Raw genomic sequence first — 20,367 nt, forward strand, 5'->3', positions numbered from 1 at the left:
GGTAAGTAATAACGAGCCGTAAGGCTCCATATCTTTATTTTCTCTTCTTTCTCTTTCTCAAAGAAAGGAAGGTTCCCTCGCCCACAAGTTTGCCGGGGGGAAAGGAGAAGATAATGGTGTGGACCAAGCGTCGTTCGAGGAAGTTTCGCCTTACCGGGAAGCAACCGACAGAAAAGCTAAGTTGCTAAAGTTTGAGCAATCAGTTTTAAAAATTTTAAGTTATCTTCCTCGAACGACCGTGCTTTGTAGGGAAAACCTGTGCGCGGAGGAACCAACTCGTAGCTAGTTGCGCCCTTACTTTGTTTCGAGTCCTCTCAACAACTTAAGTGAGCAGCGACTAGTTGCGACAAGGTTTCTTGTCGGTAGCTGCACCGCCAGCAGGCTGCTGACGTCCCGCACTCAGCGCTCACGGCTAAGGTGCCTGCGCCGACAAGTTCCCTAAAAGCGTAGGGCAAAAACATACAAAGGAAGGAATCAAGTAAAGTAAATAACATAGCAATCGCTACCCAAAATAGAGTCATATTACAAGATAGCTTGTCGCAGCTCTAACAGATTGTTCTCATAACGTGACCAGCAGCGCCAAGAAAAAGAGAAAACGGGCGGCCTAATCTACGCGATCACCCTCAACCCTCTTGATCCCGCTCACCTTGTCCACAATGGGTGCGACAAGGGTCTTGAGCGCTTCCAGATCAGCATCCGGCGGCAAGGTCCTGAGGACATTGGTGAGGTTGAGGCCTGGGTTGCGGAAGGCCACCTTCATCAGCACCTTTTGAAGAGCTCCCGCGCAGATCTTGCGCGACTCGTCGGCCAGCTGCTTTGGGATCTTCTCCCGGAGTCGCTGGAGGGCCGTCGCCACGCCTTTGAAGAACAAGCTGAGCTTGGCGCTGGGTTGGAGGTGCTCATAGGAGGAATACCCGAGATCCTCCATCCCCAGCTGCGCCAGCTCCCTGTCGATGGTTGCGGCAACATCCATGAGACCCTCGGTCCAGTGCTCCAATTCTCCCTAAAAGTGTTCTGGGCGGCAGCAGCACTCGCCAGCAGCGCCGCGTCGGCCTTGATCTTCTTCTTCAAGGCCACCTCCTGCTCCCTGGCGCCATCCAGCGTCTTGGTCAAAGTAGTCAGCTTCAACTCAAGATCTGCGTTGGAGTCCTTGGCGGTGCTAAGCTCCTTGCTCCTCTCGGCGAGACGACCCTGTAGCTCGCCAAGGGTGTAGGCGTCCTTCTCGCGCTCATGCTTGAGCACAGCAAGCTCCTCGCTGCTCACCTTGAGATCAGCCTCCAGCTGCGCCACCTTCGTCTCCAGCTCCTTCTTGGCGGCCTCGGCAGCTGCGGCAGCACCCTCTGCTTCCTTGAGAGCCCCGCCGAATGTTTGCTCACGCGCGGTAAGCTCCTCCTCGTGGCTATCAAGGTTAACCTTTCGCTGCGCCAACTCGCCTTCCTGCGCAGACAGCTTCTCGGTAGCAAGCCACTGTTGCTCTTCAACTTCAGCCTTCTCGAGGAGGAAGGCTTTCCGCTCCTCGGCGAGTTGCTCCCGCTCCTCTGCCAGGGACCAGAGAGCTTCCTGGTTGAGGCCCCGGAGCTCCTCCACGCGCTTCTCGATGTCCACTCCCGCCTTCATGACAAGCGCTTCTCGGGATACCAGCTTGGCCTGTCGGGCGCGATAGAGCGACAACAGCCTCCGTAGCAGCTGCTCCTCCTCAGGCTCGCTGCTGCTGCTGCTCGGCGCGTCGACCAGCGTCAGCCCAGCAGAGGCGAGCAACTCTTCATCAAAGATTTCTCCTTCGATCGGCGTCCTGGAGCTCGACACCCAGGGGAGCTTGATGAAGACGCCATCGCCGGCCTTCAAATAGGCGCCGGGCTGGGGCTCTTCGGAGCCTGACGCTGCAGCAGCGGCGGAGGGATCGGCGGTCGGCGTAGCACCTGACGCTCCTGCGGCCTCGGGGCCGTCAGTGCGATCGCCGGACCCCTCGCCAGCTTCTGCGGCGGCAGCTTTGGCGGCCTCTCCGCCGGCGGGATCATCAGCGCCGGCTTCTTCTTCGGTGACAGCGGCGTCGTCGGTATTGCCGCGCGCGTTCTCCTCGCCGGTGACCTCGGTTTCCATCGGCTCCGTGGCAGATGGACCTGACGACCGGAAAAGGGAGAAAAGTCAAGCAAATATTCAAAAAGAAAATCAGAAGAAGAAGAACCCAAGGGAAGTTTTCAAGCAAGAGGATTACCTGTACTAGGATCTACAGTCGTGGTCTCCGCCACCGGGGTGTTGCTGGTGCTGTCCCTTGCCGGAGAACTGTCCCTTGCCGGAGACTTCTCCCTTACCTGGGAACGCTCCCTTGCCGGGGAATCCTCCCTTGGCGGTGTAGTCGAAGCAGATGGCATGTCGGGAGCGGCTTCCGGGCACTCCTGGTGAGACTGCTCTGCTCCTACGCAAACCAATTGTCAGATGTCAGCAAAGAAAGACCACCCATGCGCGCCTAACAGCAGGAAGTAAACCATATACTTATGCTGGGGGCTGCGCTGGGGGCTGCTTTGGGGAATAGTTGCCGGGTCCGGCAAGGTGGTCTCGGACACACCCCCCTCTATCGCAGTGGGTTCGTCCTCGATGACAATCACCGGGACCTTGGCTCTCTTCGCCGCTCTCTGGGCCAGAGTCCTGAAAAGGAATGGGTTCGGAGTAAAGCAAATCAGATACAAGACAAAACAGCAAGAATTGAAGAACTACAAGTACAGCAAAGAATCTTACTCTTCCTCTTCCTCGTCGGAGTTGAGCGCGGAGAGGTCGAAGTCTGGCCCACCTTCGGCGCGACAAGACGGAGGAGTAGGTTCCCTTAGCCGCTTGGCGGGAGCAGAAGCGGTGGTCCGGGAGGGCCCCGCTCTAGTTGCCGCAGCGGCGTGAGGTGCTCCCGCGACAACAGTGCTTGCCACGGTGGAGCGCGTCGCGCGGCGCGGCGGCTGTTGACCTGTCTGCTGCCCCGCTACGTCCCCGGCCTTGCGGAGACGCCTTCTTGGTGGAGCTGGGGGCTCCGCTTGCGGCGAGCTGTCTGAAGGTGAGAAAGAGGAGGAGTCGATCTGCAACGAGTCGCTCGCGCCCTCGGCGGGCTCGCTCGACTCAGCTTCAGGCCTGACAAGCTCTCCCTCGCCGGCAAACTCCTCTCGCTCGGCAAGGCTTGCCGCCTCTGCTGCCTCTGCCCCCTCCACGGTGAATCCAAACTCGCCCGCGGCAGCGGCTGCCGCCGCCTCTTCCAGCCTAGTGGCGATGCGCTGCATCTCCGCATCGATGGTGTCGCGAGTAAGGATCTTCTGTTCATCGGAGCGGACCGTCATTTCTACCAAGCCGTCAAAGAACTCCTGCACGACATCGTCTGCAGGCTCTTGCCAAGTTGGGACAATTCCATGCGAATCGCACAGCGGCATCATTGCACGGATGCGGTCGAGCGAGGAGTTGTTGCATAGCGGAACGACACCCCTCGGCAACCTGAATACTTCGGGATGTTGAGGATCGTGCTTGAACAGTTCTAGGAACATCGCGTCCAGTTCCAGGACAGTGAAGTTGAAGTTGAGGCCCGGGCGCAGCCTCATGATATCCGCCGCATTCTGGAACTCCCAGGCGGGTCGCCTCCTCTCCTGCAGGGGGGCAATGCGGCAGCGAAGAAAATCTGCGCCAACGGCGCCTATGGTGAGCCCGGCAAGCCTGAGGCGTAGGATCCGGGTGACGGCAATCTTCAGCCTATCGTCTTCCGGGGCCATGTTGCTCCAATCGTTGCCGCGCGCTACTGGGGCTTGGCGCTAGGCGGTAAATGGCTGCGGGTTCTCCTCGACAATCCAGCACCAGTCTACTCTCCATTCATCCCACTTGCTGCGGAGCTCTCCCTCCAGATAAGCTTCCTTCTTGCCTGTTCTCGAGATCCAGGCGATTCCGCCGGATAAAGGCTCCCCTCTCTCAACTCGGGGCATAAAGAAGTGGCGAAAAAGAGCTACATTTGGATAGACTCCGACAAAGTTTTCGCAGAGATGTGCGAAAACTGCCATGGTCAGAACGGCGTTGGGGGTGAAGTCAAGGAGGCAGAACCCGTAGGTGTTCATAATGTCACAGAAAAACTCAGAGAAAGGCGGGCAGAGCCTGCAGTAGAAGAACAACGCGAAGAAGGGATATCCATCCGGAGCCAGTTCCGAAGCGGCAGCTGAGAGTACCTTCGTGCGCGGATGCGCTCGCGTCTCCGTTGACCAGAAGAGGTAGTAATACTCCCTCAGCTCCTTCGCGGCGAGCTGAGGGGGAAAGGTTGCCCGCTCCTTTCGCAACGCCGCGAGCCGCTGCGCCTCGGCCGACTTCACATCCTTCCCGGCTTTCAGAGCCATGGCGGAGGTGGTGAGAGAGATCGACGGTGTTGGTGGTGCCGGTGGCGATGGGGGGCGGAGCGCTGCTCTCTTTTCAGCTTTGGGAAGAAGGAGGGAGCGGCGGAGGTTTTTTAGATTGGAATAGCAACCGGCGAGATGGGCGAACTGGCCCTGTTTCCCCTGCTTATAAAGAGGGAGGGGGCGGACGTTCCGTCTTTCCGAATAAAGAAACCACCCACGATCTCTCCCACGACGCCGCATTCGACGCGTGCCGTTCGAGGAGGGCGCGGTGGATACAGAGTGAGATACGGCGTAACCCAGGCCGCGCGTGCCCGTGCCCTGTTTTGGGCCTGGCCCAACAGCGCTCGGCACCGTGTGTGGCCCAGGCCCGGGGGCTCCTGTCGGTGTACTAGAGTAGGGGTACCCTAGTATCCCGAACTTGTGCACGGGCAGTTGCAGCACCCCGCGGCAAGGCTTGCCGGGTGACCGCCACGGTCCTCCGTGGTTCCATTGGAGACATTCAAGAACAAAGTATTCAAGCCAAGGAGACAAGGCCCCGGCAAGAGGAGCTTGCCGGGAAGGCCAACCAAGGCATCTCAAGGAACTTGCCGCGACGCGCCACGCGTCCCGGCGAGGCCCGGTGAGCGACAAGCTTCCGGACGCGACAAGACAACGACCGCGGCAAGGCGCTTGCCGTGGCAAACTACCACTCTGTACCCGTGCTCCAGCACATCCACCAACGTGTCGCCCTGGGACCTTTCTAGGCGCGCGTGGCAAGAGGCTGTGCGGCCAGCGGTGCGCGGTGGCAAGCGACGCTGCCAAGATTGCCATCGTGGCAAGCGGTGGCGTCCCTGACGGTCCCTTTTTGCACTATTTGGGCGACGTAGACGGGCATTTAATGCCTTTGTCCCCTGCCGTCAGGGTTAGGTATGATACACTGTACAGGTAGTTGTACCAACCGCAATTCCTTTTCCATTTTTACCCTTGTCTACGTTGCCACCTGTCGGAGACCCCTTTAGCATATAAAAGGAGGCCCATGCGCAACGTAGAGGGGGGTTCGAGGGAAGAAAAACACTCACGCTTGGTCTCGTTAGCAGCTAGTGTGTACTGTAGCACTCAGCTAGTGTGTACTGCAGCAGTAGGAGTGTTATCTCTCCGGAGAGCTCCGAAGCTGGGTAAACTGCTCGTGTGCTTCGCCTTGATCCGCTCTTCGTGCGATCTCCGCCCCCCGCCAAACCGAAAGGGGCTCGGTCCGCCGGTCCCATAGGTGTTCGTGGATCAGTTTCCCCGACACCAGATTATCACACCACAAAACTGGAGGACGAGACATAAAAACTCCAAGCTCTCCAAGAACAGACTGTATCCATATCAGCTCTGATTTTCCATTTGCCAAGGCCTTGTATTCAGACTCCGTACTTGATCGTGAAATGATGGCTTGCTTCCTTGAACTCCAAGAAACCAGGTTGGGTCCAAGAAACACAGCAAAGCCTCATGTGGACCTGCGATCGTCATTGCATCCTGCCCAGTCTGCATCTGAGAAACAACTCAGCAGCATGGAGGGAGACTTCTATATAGACAATCCCATACCTCGTGTATATTTCAGATACCGCAAAATGCATTTGGCTGCTGAAAAATGTACCGTGGTTGGTGCATGCAAGAATTGACAGACTCGATTCACCGCGAACGAGATATCTGCCTCGTGAGTGTTAGGTACTGAAGAGCCCCAACTAAACTCCAATAATTAGTGTTGTCATCCTGTCCAAGATGTGTACCACTCTCCTTACAATTTTGCAATTTTCACTGGAAGACATAGGTGTGGTGGAGATCTTGCAATTTTCCATGTTTGCCCGGTGAAGGATATCGCCAATATACTTCTGTTGTGACAGAACAAGCCCCCTTGGCGATGACGTCACCTCGACACCAAGGAAATAATGCAATGGACAAAGGTCTTTGAGAGCAAATGAAGCCTGAAGCTCACCGAGCAGTTTGGTTGTAGCAGTGGGAGAGGAGCTGGCCACAATGGTATCATCAACGTACACAAGCATGAAAGTGGTGACTCCTTTCCGGTTGAAGACAAAAAGTGATGTGTCAGCCTTGGATGGCAGAAAACCAAGTTGTTGAAGACGAGAACTCAGCCGAGAGTACTAAGCCCGAGGAGCTTGTTTAAGACCATAAAGAGCTTTTCGAAGCTTGCATAGATACCGAGGAGCAGAAGGATCTTCGAAGCCAGGGGGTTGACGCATATACACTGTCTCGCAGAATGCCATGGAGGAAAGCATTTTGGACGTCCAACTGCCGCAAGCACCACCCACGAGAGACTGCAATAGAAAGCATGAGACGCACAGTGACAGGTTTTACAACCGGACTGAACGTGTCATCATAGTCCAAACCATATCGTTGCTTGAACCCCTTGGTAACAAGATGAGCCTTAAGACGATCAACCGAGCCATCTGCTTTGTGCTTGACCTTAAAAACCCGTTTGCAATAAATGATGTTGACATTGGGTGGCGAAGCAACAAGAGTCCAAGTGCCATTTTGGCGAAGCACATCAAGTTCAGCTTGCATGGCTTGGTACCAACCTGGGGACCGGAGCGCCTCACGGTAGTCCGCGGGTTCACGTACAATGAGGAAGGCACGTTTGGACGGGTTGTAGAAGATGGTGCCATCAGTGTGTTGCTTGACGTGGCGCGTATGATCGCGAGTACGAGTCACCATGGCATGCCCCGGCTGAACAGAGGATCCGACAGCCGCAGAAGATCCAGCAGGCGCGGCAGCAGGAGGATCAACCTTGGATCCTTTGCGTGGGCCAGCGGGCGCAACAGCATGCAGATCCACCTGGGATCCCATGAGCTGCGCGTCAGGGGAGGGTTCCGCGGCCACGACTGGAGATGGACCCACGCCGGTTCCCTCCGCAACGGTCACGGGCGCCACACGGGCCATCGCGGTTGGCGTGTCGGGTGCAGCGGAAGCCGGCCCACTGGTAGGCCCCACTGCAGGTGAGGACAGGCGTCGCGCAGAGGCGGGTGGGGCGGGTGCCCCACCCGCGCGGGGCACCTGGTCCAATGGAGAGGCGGGTGCGTCGCTGTCGCATGTTGAAGGAGAGGGCGCGCTGCTGGTTGCTGTGGGTGCGGGATCCGAGGGTGAATCAACTCCGGGATCAGCGCTAGAATCTGCATGGGATCCTGGGTCGTCAGCACCTAGGATCGTCTGTGGCTCACGGGATCCTGCATCCAAATTATCATCCGAAACAGAAGTGCAATAATTCATGTGGTCATGCGGAAAAAGGAGGATCGCATGTTCTGCAACACGAGGAGGTATAGGGGCAGTTTGTGGTTGACTGAAGGGAAAAATTTTCTCATCAAACACAACATCGTGTGAAATATAGATGAGAGCTGTAGGAACATGAAGGCATTTATCGCCTTTGTGACGGATGCTATACCCTAGGAACACACATTGTTGAGAGCGAAAAGAGAGTTTATGTGTGTTGTACGGGCGTAAGTTTAGCCAACATGCACACCCGAAGGTTCTAAGAGACACATAGTCTGGTTTGTGGTGAAACAACTTTTCCATGGGACTAAGGTTTCCTATAACACGGCTAGGAAGTCTGTTGATAGGGTAGCAAGCAGATAGGTAGGCTTCATCCCAAAACCGCAATGGCATGGACGCATGTGATAAGAGTGACAAACCCATGTCCACAATGTGACGGTGTTTTCTTTCGGCGGAGCCATTCTGTTGATGCGTGTGTGGGCATGACACGTGATGTTCAATACCAAGTTGGCGAAAAAATGTGTTGCTAAGTTTTTCGTATTCACCACCCCAGTCTGATTGAACGCATAGAATTTTACGAGAAAGAAGGCGTTCAACATGAGCAAGGAAATCACAAAAAACGTCAAACACATCACATTTACGTTTGAGAAGATAAATCCAAACAAATTTACTATAATCATCAATGAATGACACATAGTACTGAAACCCACTAGATGAAGTCTTAGCAGGCCCCCACATATCTGAAAAAACTAATTCCAAAGGAAAAGATGTAACACTCGATGACCTAGGGAAGGGAAGCTGGTGTGGTTTGCCTTGTTGACACGCATTGCAAATATTGGTCAATGACTAACTAGACGACACTAGTTTATTGGAAGCCAAAACATGTTGAACGACTTGACACGACGGATGGCCAAGCCGAGCATGCCAATCTTCAGCAGAGATCCTAACCGAGGACAAGGCACGGGCTCGAGATGGCCGGATAGGGTAAAGCCCATTTTCACATCTGCCTTGAAGAAGTACCCTCTTGGTAGTCAAATCCTTCATAAGAATATGAGTAGGATAGTATTTTAGATAAGCATGATTATCAATAACAAGGCGATTAACAGATAGAAGATTCTTGTCTGCATGAGGAACGTGAAGGATATTGCGAAGCTTAAGATTTGCAGAGGGTGTAGGGAGAATTGCATGACCATGATGAGCTATTTGCAAACCTGAGCCGTCGGCCGTATGGATGCGGTCGCGCCTTGGATACTTCTCCCTCACGGTGAGACGATCCAGATCAGAGGTGATGTGATCGGTAGCCCCCGTAACCGTGAACCAGGCGGGATCGCCAAGGATGGACGGAGGAGAAGCAGCAGCAAGGCCGGCCATCTTGGAGTGGGGAGACTGGAACGCGTGGTTGTAGCGCTGGCCACACTCCCAAGCAAAGTGCCCGGGACCGTGGCAGAGCTGGCACTGGACGCGGTTGTCACCACCAGCGTGGTCACCGTGATCACCACCACGGTTGCCATCGTAGTCGTTCTGCTGGTGGTTGCCAGCGCCGCCATGGTTACCGCGGTCACCACCACGGGCGTTGTTGTTGTAGCCGCCGTGGACGCCGTAGTTTCCGCGTCCCTTGATGTGTCCCTTGCCGCGGTTGGAGTTGTTGTTGCTGCGGGAGGATTGTTGTTGTCGCGAGTGACGTAGTTGACGGAGGAGCCGCTGGGTTGGAGGCGAAGGCGTGCTGCGTTGTACTCACGCCGGCGCTCAAAGGCGATGGCATGGGAGTAGAACTCCTCGAGCGTCATGACGTCGAGGCGTGTTGTGGCAGCGGTGATGAGGGGCTCGTACTCGCTGTCAAGGCCAGTAATGACGGCGGTGATGATGTCCTCATCACGCATGGCGCGACCAACGGCAGCAAGCTGATCGGCGTTGGCGCGGATCTTGGCGAAGTAGTCCGCCATGGAGAGGTTCTCCTTCCTGAAGATCGCCATGTCCAGCTTGATCTACACAATACTGGCACGGCAATGGGTCTGGTACATCTCCTCGAGATGCTCCCATATGGCACGAGATGTGGTAAACCTATGCACCTGTTGAAGAATTTCGTCGGTGAGGGAGGCGAGCAAGTAGCTGAGGACGATCTGGTCCTGACGGAACCAGGTGGCGTACTCCGGGTTGGGAGCACAAACGCCCTTATCATCGGCGGGAAGCAGCCGATCGGGAGGGAGCTCGGTGCCATCGACATAGCCAGTAGCATTGGCGATGCGGAGGGGTGGGAGGATCTGGGCTTTCCAGGAGAAAAAATTGGAGGAGGTAAGCTTGGCGGTGATCAGGCTAGCGGAAGGGGGAGGCACGGCGGAAGCAGGCGGGCCGCCAAAGGATGCCGGCAGCGAGAGGGTGGTTAGGGCTGCGGAGGAGGAGGCGGAGGCGGAAGGGGAACCCATCGTGCTATTAAGCGAGAGGGCCTAATACCATGTGAAAACAGAGAAAGAGATAGATTGGATCGGCACACCCCAACCGGTGGCCTTCGAGGGTTTATATATACGTGATCTAGGGCACAAGGCCTAGCCGGATATACATGAGTTGTTACAGGAGATATACAAGATACTAACAACTTCCTAGATCATAACTACATGTTTAACAAGAGAGCTAGGGAGGAGACAGGAGAAGGAAAGGGGAAGGGAGAAGGGATGGCCTGGCCGTGGTCTTGCCGGTGGCAGGCGCGGGTGCTCGGGCATGACTCCTGAGGGAATCGGGAGGGAGTGTCGGGGAAAGGAGAGCTGGCCGACAGCGATGGGGGGCTTGAAAGCGAGAGGAGAGAGGAGAGGGGAATCGAGGGAGGCCACAGGTTGGAGAGGACCGGCGCGAGGCTTATCCCCTCGCCTGCGTGTTGTGTGGCTGGGGTTGGCGGCCAGGCTGGGCCTTGCCTGTTGAGCCGGCTGGGCTGGGGTTTTATTTTTATTTGATCCAGATGCAGCTGAGACCAGCGGCGGGCAAAGCCACGCATTGATCAGCCAACACAAATTCTGACTAATCAGCCACCAGCACTACTCTACGTCTTTACCTCACATTTTTTCACTGCAGCACCATGTGAAATCTCTGTGAATCTTATCATTCGGTGTATGAGTGAACCAACTAGCTAACCACACTGCCTGGTAATATAAAAAAACATAAGTTGTGCTAGCACATGCATTCACATCATCATTGCTCAATCCGTACAAACTTAATCTGCTATCGGGCAATAAAATTAAAAACAAACTCTAAAACTGTAGATTAAATAAAAAATTATAATAAAGTCTAAAAGAGCCCAAGCCCCTTCCGCAGCCATGATGACACGAAGCCAATCAAATCCCACCATCGCAATGGTGCAAGGCGACAGAAGTCGTCATTCACGCCGTTCAAGCGACACTTCAAAGAGCACAATGCTGCCTTCCACATGCCATTGCACCTATTGTAATGTAGGCCGCTCACGTGGATGATGCGCCAGTCATCATACAAGCTCTCATGCCCGCCGACGGATGCTCCACCCATGGCAACTTGTCACATCAGGTCGGGTAAGGTAAGGGAGACGCGGTAGCTCGATGGGATGTAGACGCTGCCGACCGATGAAATGCCTTCGATGGATGAGATGTTCAAGGCCATTTGATCCGTGACGTCAGCATCCATGTGGTCCGTACCTTGATGGTGAGACATCTACCTTGATTCACATAAATTTATCACGTGCACCATCAGCTTAAAGGGTAAGCAGCAAGTACAGTCTTGAGCAATGCTTATTGGGACTCATGATAAATTTCATTCTCGCGTCGCAACACACGAGCATGTTTGCTAGTATATACTTATTAGTAGAATTCATGCTTAGCGGAAATGTCGTACTGTCTTTTGATAGTGTAGAATATGTGAGGCTACTTATTAATTGATATGTTTTTCTTATTCAGAAATTGCCAAAGAGCCTATCTAAGAGTTGTGGTCTCAAGCCTGATGAAGAAGGCTCTGCTGGAATACGCCTTACCGCGAGGGGCTCCGTCACCACTTGTGCGTACGGCGTGGACACGGACGGTCGCACACACTTCAACTCGGTTGGGTGGAAGAGCTTCCTCGTCGGCAAGAATCTTCATGTTGGACAGGCAATCCTAATTACTATCAGGAACACCCACCGCCCAGGCTTGAGGATGATGGTCGTCATCGATATTATCTAGAACTACATATGCATGTGTGTGGCTGCTGAACCATATATATGCTAGTATGACTAGCTAGTAGACTTATCAACTATGATCTATCCATGCATTGTTGACTACTATATATGAGTTTGTGAGATTGTGTGGTTATATTAAATGTGGTATTGTCATTAATGTTTGTGAGATGGTTCTGTGAACTTAGTTTATTTGCACTGGACTTGTATTGATTTCCATGAATATTGCATCTGACTTCTTTTTTTATTTTTTATTTCTATTTACCTACTTGTAGCGTGGGGAGAAAATAGGGCGCTACTACTACGTGATGATAGCAGTAGCATTGGTGGAGAAAGAGGCGCTACTACTAAGTATTTTAGCTGCAGCGCTTGTTTAGAAACGTGCTACTATTAAATAATAGTTGTAGCGCCCTAGCAGTAGCGCGGGTGCTCGCGCTACTGGTATGTATAAAACCAGCGCCACTAGTAAGGTTTTCTCTAGTAATGACAACAGGGCAACCCAGAGAGCTCCCAATACCTACAAGAGCAAGTCCACTTCTCCAGGTCAACTGTGAACCTTCTGTACTCACCTTCCTGCACTTCAAATCCTTCTTTGCCATTCCATAGAACATTTCATCTTCCTGATCTCTTTATGTTAAGCTGCAACTTTTTGAAAATATTAGGGCATATTTTTCCACTCCACTTCTCAGGCTTTGCTCTGTTTTCTTGAATTCTAGCCATGACCTTCTTCCTTATGATCTCATGACAAGTAATCACAGGATAAAACCTTGCTCTCATGATGAAGTTGTTAAAGGACTCACACATATTGTTTTCCATAGAATCACAATATGATCCAAGTTTGAAAAAAGCTCTGCTCCAGTGTTCAGGATTGGTTTTCATAATATCTTGTGCCCCCTTTGCTGTTTTTTGAGCTAGCTTGGCTCTATCATAGTTGAATCCTGTTCTGTCAGAGGCTTTTGCACATGCCTAGAAAATTTAATGATATATCTTCTCCCTATGCTGCTTTCTCCAGTTTGCATAGATGTGCCTGGCACACATTCTATGCTCAGCTTGTAGACATATTTCATTTACTGATCTGATGAGGCCCTTCTGCTGGTCAGAGATGAAAACTCATCCATCACCATGATTATTTATCTGAATGTCCTTTTGAAGAAGTGACAGAAACTAGTACCAACTGTCATAACTCTCAACTTCAACAGTAGCCCATGCAATTGGGTACATCTGGTTGTTGGCATCTCTCACAATGGCAGAAAGAATTTGTCCATGCACTGCCCCCCCTTCAGAAAACAACCATCTAACCCAACAACTCTTCCGCATCCAGCCATAAAACCTTTCTTGCAGCCATCTAGACAGACATACATCCTCTCAAAGACATTCCTGTCATGTACTTCAGGGTCTAATGTGACTGCAACAGTACTTCCAGGATTGCTCCTAAGTAACTCAAGGTGGTTGTCAAATACTCTGGAATACTCAACATTAGTTGAATCTATGACCTTCTCCATGACAAGCTTCTTTGCCCTCTTGCATTTGGATATGTTCACATCTGCTAGCAAATCTTATAGTACAGCTACTTGCATTTTCTCCACCCTCCATGTTGGGTTGTCTCTGATTTGTCTTAAATACTTCCTAGCAATTACAGTACTGGTCACCAGCTTATTGTCTCTCCTGGGCACAAGTGTGGACATTGTTGTACCTGTAAACTATCAATCAGTCGGATTTGCTATTTATTGACCCATATATGCTCCACTTGCAACCAGTCCAGCTACACTTGGCACTCACTCTCTTCTTCTCATCTTTGGGAAATATCAAATGATGGAAATTCTTCAGACCATATTTAACTAGTGCATTTTTGAATTGCCTGCTATCTGTAAAAGCCATGCCAACCTCAAACTGGGATGCTTCTAAAGTGTCATCATACACCTTATGGTTGGTCTTTCTCCTTCGGAAATCATTGACCTCTCCATCACTAGGCTCATCATAAGAAAGATCATCATCACTTCCAAAATATGGAGTATCATCTGCATCATCATCCACCTGACATGTTTCTGGTACAATGAACTCACCAGGAACATTGCACGCTCTTGCTTCCTCCTCCCCTAGCATCTTCTTTCTCTTTTTCAACTTGAATTCTTTTGGCATACCTTTTGTACTCATTAATTTCTTCATCTTCAGCAGAACTATTGCTCTCTACAGGAGGCACAACATAGTCACTATCATTGTCACTGTCTGAGTCACGTAAAATTTGCACCTCCTCAGTTGCAACACCTTTTGCTCTCTCAAACACTGAACTTGCAGTCCTGAACACATGCAATTTGGTCCTGCATTGATCCTCTTCTGCATTTCTTTCACTTGCTTCAGGAATTTTTTCAGCAAGAATGGTGCCATATATGTCAATCACACCACCATCAGTCACATGCTTTGCCATCATCTCCACTGATTGCTGATCATCTAGTACAAGCAAAGCATTTGCCATATCATCACCTGGATATTTCCACTGCAACTTAGTGTTTTCTAGAGCTAAAACAGAGGAGGATACATGATCTGCAAGCTTCTTCTTCAGTTCAGATAGTGACAACATTGGATGCTCAACTGTGGACAACCCTGTTTTTTCTCCCAAATAACCCAATCCTTTCCATCATGCTCAAAATCTCCACTGAAGTGGAATCTGACACAAAGATAGTCTAGTGGATCCATTTCCTAAACAAAAAAACCCTAAGTAATTGAACAGATAATAAACATGCACTGCACATCATGTAACCCTACATCAATTAAAGAGCATATGCACATCAATTTCATCAGACATACTGAACTTTTCCCCAAAAAAACTGTCTTTTTTCTTTAGATCAAGAAAACCCTAAATCATTTAAATGGGCACATCGATTTCATATACAGAAGTCCTAAACCAGCACCCTCTAGCAACTGCTTCCACCATGCTGTCAAAATCGAAATTCCGTCAAAATCATAAACTAAACCCTAGTCCCCAAATCAAATCCCCTCAAAAACCCCTAACTGACAGGCCTAATGCGAACAAAAAGGCAAGATTTGTAGGGAAATGTTGGGGCGCATTGACCTGATCGTTGCTGCCGGTCCAGTTGTTCAGAACATGCCGACGATCGTCGCCCGCACCGCCGTGGTCGCCCAAATCGCCGTCGTGTCGTCAGAGCGAGAAGAGAGGGGAGCGGGAGGTGAAAAGGCGAACGGAGCGGTCGAGGCAGGGCGAGGGGGTGGATTAGACCGTCTTTTCCAACTATTGTCGATGTGTCAACCCCCTCAATTAAAGGGCTCAACTGCCCAAGCCACGTAGGCAAAACCGGGTGGGCAAACCCACCAAAACAGCCTCAGGGGGTGATTTGTCTGGTAATTGACAGTCTGGGGAATTAAGAGTCCGGTTTTGTGGTTCGGGGGGGGGTGAATTTGACAGTTTAGGGGGGTATTTGGACTTCTTTCGCAGTATCACACAATGGCATCTGAATTCAGGCATACATGTGTGTTCCTCTGCTTTTGGTCATGGTCTTGAAAGCCTCTTCGAATTCCAACTTCTGCAAACCTAATATCATTGACAAGTTGGCATCGGCAATCTGCTACCAACTAGAAGTCTATGCGTCAGTTAGCAACAAATGTTCAGAACTTCCCATACATGCACAGTCAAAAGCTTAACAGTAAGCAGTTGTAGAAAGTAGCAGAGATAAAGCAAGCATAAACTTCCCGGATATCATTAGTTGTGGGATCCATGAGACAGAAGATAAACATAGTTCAACCATAATTTAACAAGGAAGAGACTTGGATGGGGCGTAATTATGCACCTCAGTTATTGTTAGGCTTCCAACCCACCCTCTGCTACTGGTATGTCCATTGGGCCTCTGCTGCCCACGGCATGCGTGAGCGCAGAGGGCAGAGGTAGGAAAATGGTTGGATGTTGTGAGGAAGGATCAGAGGGCGGTCCGGCTCGGCAAGATGCTCACTGATGCATACATATTCATTCTCTGATGATAATCCAGTACGTAATCAGTCAGTGTGTGCGCCTGCCTGCCTGATTAGAAGTGCTAGCTTTTTCGAAAAGGGGGGTCTCCCCGGCCTCTGCATCAGAACGATGCATACGTCCACATAAATAAATAAAGTTCTTCATCAGGGTCGTAAGGTCTGAAAACAAAATAACGGGGCGCTCACAAGGAGCCACAACGCCAGAAACACAAGGCCCAAAAGCCACAACCGGCTGGCAAAACAAAGATAGGTAAACTAATTGCCTATCCTATTACATGACCGCCATCCAAACCGGTTGAAGATATCCCGTGCTACCATCTCCCACCGGAAAGATCTAGTAAGAAAATGCTCCCTGACCTCCATCAGAGTGAGTAAGGACCACATACGGATCATCGCAGTAGCTCGGCATAAAACCTGCAAAAAAGGAATATTTGTTTTTCTGTTAAAGGTCAAATCATTTATGCAATTCCAAATTGCCCACAACAAAGCACATACTCCTACACGAATGTGTCTGGCTGTTTCGGACTCTATCCCAACAAGCCACATTCCAAATAACTACTGACCGAATTCAGAGGAGTAATGTTAAAGGCAATATGCATCGTGTGCCACTAAACCTTTGCCAAAGGGCAGTCAAAGAACAGGTGCTTGATGGTTTCGTCTCGTTGACAAAAACTACACCTAGTAGATCTTGTCCAGTTGCGCTTAATCAAATTATCCTTTGTTAGGATGACTTGTTTATGCACAAACCACATAAACACTTTAATTTTCAAAGGAACTTTGACTTTCCAAACCTCTTTGGAACTAGGAATAACGCTTGAGTTAATGACATCGATATACATCGACTTGACAGTGAACTCACCAGACCTAGTAAGTTTCCAACACAACTTATCAGGTTGGTGAGATAGCTGAACCTCCATCAGTCTACTCACCAAATGAAGCCATGCTTCCCACCGGTCGCCCACAAGCGCCCTCCTAAACTAAATATTAAGGGGAATGGACTGCAAAATCGTGGCAACAAGAGCATCACGTCGTTGAGCAATACGATACAGGGACAGATACTGAAGTGCCAACGGCATTTCACTAAGCCAAGTATCCTCCCAAAAGCGAGTGGTATTACCATTACCGACTATAAACTTAGTTCTATTAAAGAAGGCAGCTATGACTCTCATAAGCCCCTTCCAAAACGGCGAGTCTGTGGGTCTCACAGTCACCTGGGACAATGTCTTGGACTTCAGATACTTACTACAAAGAATTTGCGCCCACATGGCCTCGGTGTCAACTGAAAGTTTATACAGTCACTTGCTGAGAAGACATCTGTTTTTGACTTCAAGATTCTCAATACCAAGGCCCCCCTGGTCCTTTGGTCGACAGATGATATCCCATTTCTCTTTGTTTCATCACTCTGGCAAAAGAACCGGGATCGATAGAAGTCCAGCCTTTTCCTAACACCAACTGGGACTTCGAAAAAAGATAAGAGAAACATAGGCATACTCGTGAGCACCGAATTAATAAGGATCAGTCGGCCTCCATAAGACATGAGTTTGCCCTTCCAGCAACATAGTTTCTTCTCGAACCGGTCTTCGATGCTCTTCCATTCTCTGCTTGTCAGCTTACGAAGGTGAATGGGTATACCTAAGTAAGTGAAAGGTAACGCCCCCAATTCGCATCCAAACAATTGCCTATAAGCCTCTTGTTCCTCATTGACTCTACCAAAGCAGAATAACTCGCTTTTATGAAAATTGATCTTCAGTCCGGTCAATTGTTCAAAAAAGCATAACACCAGCTTCATATTTCTCGCTTTCGCCAAGTCGTGCTCCATAAAGATGATTGTATCATCAGCGTACTACAGGATGGATACACCTCCATCCACTAGATGAGGCACCAATCCACCCACCTGACCAGCCTCCTTGGCCCTTCCTATCAGAATCGCCAACATGTCTACCACAATTTTGAACAGAATAGGAGACATTAGATCACCTTGTCTCAGGCCCTTGTGTGTCTGGAAATAATGACCAATGTCATCATTCACTTTAATTCCAACACTCCCTTTTTGTGTGAAGGATTCTACCTGGCGTCGCCAAGCTTCATCAAAACCCTTCATGCGTAAGGCCTAATGAAGGAAAGGCCATTTTACTTTGTCGTACGGTTTCTCGAAATCCACCTTGAAAACAACTCCATCTAGCTTTTTTGTGTGAATCTCATGGAGCGTTTCATGAAGGACCACAACCCCTTTAAGGATGTTCCTGTCCGGCATGAAAGCAGTTTGGGTAGGCTGCACCACAGCATGCGCGATCTGTGTGAGCCTATTAGTCCTAACCTTGGTGAAAATTTTGAAATAACATTAAGAAGACAGATAGGCCTGAATTGCTCAATTCTCACAGCCTCTGTTTCCTTAGGAAGAAGGGTTATTGTTCCAAAATTTAGTTGGAAAAGCTGAAGCTCCCCAGAGAAGAGATCGTTAAACCAGGGCAACAGATCCCCCTTAATGATGCGCCAGCACCTTTTATAAAACTCAGCCGGAAATCCATCCGGGCCGGGAGCCTTATTATTTTTCATTTGCGAAATAGCCTCAAAAACTTCTTTCTCAGTGAACAGGGCCGCCAAAATATCATTCTCCACTGCTGTTAGTTGAGGAACATCCTCAATCCCGGACTCATCCAAAGACACACAGTTATCCTCTGGGGGTCCAAACAGCTGCTTGTAATACTCGGTAATGTATAATTTTAGGTTTTCCTGTCCTAAAATCGCTCCTTCATCTTGTTCAAGCTGGAAGATCCTCTTCTTTCTTTGTTTACCATTAGTGATCATGTGAAAGAATTGAGTGTTTGTGTCCCCCTGGACTACTCTACGGACCTTAGGCCGCAACACCCACTTCAATTCCTCCTCTCTAAGAAGCTCTTTCAGCCTCATCTCCGCGTCAAGCTTGGCAGAATAGTGGTTTCTGCTTTTAGATCTAAGGACTGAATAAGGTTAAGGAGCCGTTCCTTTTCGACCTTATATATCCCACTAAGATGCTTAGCCCACCCACGCAGAAAACTTCTCAAATGCCTGATCTTATTCTGCCAGCGCTCAAGCGCAGTCTTACCTCCGGAATCCTTAGCCCACTCTCTGGCTACGAGATCAAAGAAGCCGTCTTGCGCAAACCAAGCAAGCTCAAAAGAGAATGAATTTTTGTTTCCCAAATGGGTGGCCTCACCAGAGTCAACAAATTACGGCATATGGTCAGAAATTCCACGGGAAAGAGCCTGAACTGTTACAAATGGAAACTTCTATTCCCATTCGATGCTAGCCAACACGCGATCCAACTTTTCAAACGTCGGATTTGGCATCGCGTTAGCCCATGTGAATTTTGTTCCTGAAAGCTCAATCTCTCTCAGATCCAAGCTTTCAATGATAGTATTAAACATGAATGACCATCTGCCGTCAAAGTTGTCATCGTTCTTCTCCTCACGCCTTCTAATGATGGTAAAATCACCCCCCACCAGGATAAGGAGCTGCTCAGAGCCACAAATCCTAACCAGATCAGCCAAGAACTCAGGTTTATGTTCAGGCTATGCGGCACCATATACCGCCACTAAAGCCCAATTGAACCCATCGGCCTTCGACCGCACTCGAAACTTGACAGCAAAATCTCCCATAACCACACTTCTAACCTCGAGCGAATCGCATCGAACTCCTAGTAAGATCCCACCCGATCTACCTCTCGGTGGAAAACAGTGCCAGTCAAAATCAATACCTCCCGACAACGTATTAAGAAATTGTGGCGCAAAATTATCTCTACCAGTTTCCGATAAATCGATAAAATCTAATCTATTCTCGAGAGACGCCTACGCAAGAAACCTTCTTTTAGCCAAGTCTTTCAGACCTCTGCTATTCCAAAAGATACCTTTCATAATTCATCATGGAATTTTTTAGCCGTTCGGATCCTAGCACTCCTACGCACTGCGGACACCGGATAAACCTTTCGCTTCCCCCTGCGTTTGGTGATATTATGACTCTGCAACCGGTCCTCACAACCAGTCTCAGCAGGTCTCGCAACATCAATCACAGATGTACCATCCTCCTCCTCCGACTCAGGCATGGGAGGAATAAGATCCGCACAAAAATTATCGAGCACTCTGACCCCCAATGCATCAAACTCTGAATCACTCATGGGCTTAACCGCAGCTAAGTTGTGAATCATCTCTAAAGCCCGCTCAGTCTCTAAATCCAGGAGGTCATTAACAGAATTAGAAATTTCAGTAGCATTACTACCTAGTGAAACTCCTAACTGATTTGCATTATCGACAATCTCATCAGAAAAATGTAAAATGTAATTAGAGGTATTGACCGACTACCAGTAGTGACCTCAACGTCACGAAGCTTGGCCGCCCTCAAGGCGCACCGCTGGTGAATGTCGTCCACCTCCGGATGATTCTGGAGACGGCAACTCAACCGTCGTCCCTCAGAAATCAGATCTGGAATCCCTCCAAAAGAAATGACCTTCTCTCGAGAAATCCTGCTCGAGATGTGGCCTTCTGCCTCACCCTGAACACGAAGCTGCTCAGCCTCCACGGATGCCCTAGCATCAATGCCAGGATGCGGTGAGGACCTCGCCAACGCCGAAGAAGTCGGACGCGCCCA

This window comes from Triticum aestivum, chromosome 4A (genome assembly GCF_018294505.1).
Source record: "Triticum aestivum cultivar Chinese Spring chromosome 4A, IWGSC CS RefSeq v2.1, whole genome shotgun sequence".
In the NCBI taxonomy this organism is placed as follows: domain Eukaryota; kingdom Viridiplantae; phylum Streptophyta; class Magnoliopsida; order Poales; family Poaceae; genus Triticum; species Triticum aestivum.